The sequence below is a fragment of the Egretta garzetta genome, unplaced genomic scaffold (assembly GCF_000687185.1).
Source record: "Egretta garzetta isolate BGI_Z169 unplaced genomic scaffold, ASM68718v1 scaffold45, whole genome shotgun sequence".
NCBI classification, from domain to species: domain Eukaryota; kingdom Metazoa; phylum Chordata; class Aves; order Pelecaniformes; family Ardeidae; genus Egretta; species Egretta garzetta.
The window spans coordinates 4,716,351-4,717,706 of NW_009260028.1; positions in this window are offsets into that span (position 1 = coordinate 4,716,351).

Consider the following 1,356-nt stretch of genomic DNA (forward strand, 5'->3'; position numbering starts at 1 on the left):
CACGAGGCTTGACTGTGCTGGAATCACCTTCCAAAGTAATTGTGTTTTTCTATAACTGGGATTGCATGGGATTATGGTTTTATAAATGGGATTTGCTCTAAAGGCCGGTGGCCCTCTATATCTTCTGGATTACTCCAGCTTTTCCTAAAAGGAATTTTGATAATGCTCCTTTAATGAGATTATGTCCTGCCTTCCCCCCGAAGTGGGATCTTTTTCTGTGATACTGGACATGCACACAGAAGAGGGTCTCATGCATTCCTTTCTAGGGGGTATGTGTGACCTATATAACAAGACATACACAGACAGACACCAGCCTAACCCTAAATATTTGTGAAACAAAACATTTATGGTTCTTGTGGAGCAATTCTGGGCCTCTGCTCACCACTACCCAGCGTTCTGGCCTGAACAGTCCAGCTTTAAAACTGAAGAAGGAAAATCCTCCAGGGACCTTCTGCAAACTCTTTATAAAAACACTGGCACTCCAGGGCCCACAAACAACATCATCCGTGTCCAGGGCTCTGATCCCTTGCACTGAATTCCCTTGATAGAGCAGGGATGGGGGAGCAAAGGGAATAAACGCCCTGGTTGGTGACAGGCAAGGGGAAGCTCTGCAGCTTTTCCCACTGCTAGTTTGGAGTGGCAGGTGTCCCTTCATCATCCTGCACCCTGGCAGGTGGCTTCTGAAACGATCTGCCCCCTCCGTCCCCTCCTTGAATGTATGTACCTCCTGGCCAGCATGGCTGTGTCCCAGGCCGGCAGGCAAATCGGCCGAAGAGGTGAGGTTTCATGGAACGTCATGGACAGGGAGGAGGGGCGAGCCAGCGCAACAGGGCTGGAAACCGTAGCCTTGCCTTAGTCGAGGTCTGGAGCGGCTCACCCACTCACCCCAGCGGTGCAGCCCTGCTGCAGCCACCCTTCATCTCGCTGTGGAGACAAATGCTGCAGGCAATGCTGGAGAAGAGGCTGCTGCGGCTTGCGGATAAAATGAGTTAACAAGATGCTTTCCCTGGATATGTGTCTTTATTCTGCTCCTAGCTCTCCTTCCCCAGTCCTGCTTTATTTCATGTTTGCTATGGAGGAGCAGTAATTACCTTTCTTTTTCATGCAACATGCACCTCCAGTTTTACTTCCCAACCCAATGTTTAGCTCTATCAACTGATCCCCAGGCTCCACCTGAGGGGCCCTTGCTATGGGCTGGGGACGGAGGCTGCCTCGAAGCTCAGTGGGTCTGCTTGCCCACCGCAGCCTCACCTCTTGCGGCAGGTGAGCCCCATGGCGTGGGTCACTGCAGGCGTGCCCCCGGGCTCCCAGCCAGCAACGGGCAGAAGGTGCCGGGCTGGGGCTTAGGCCCACCAG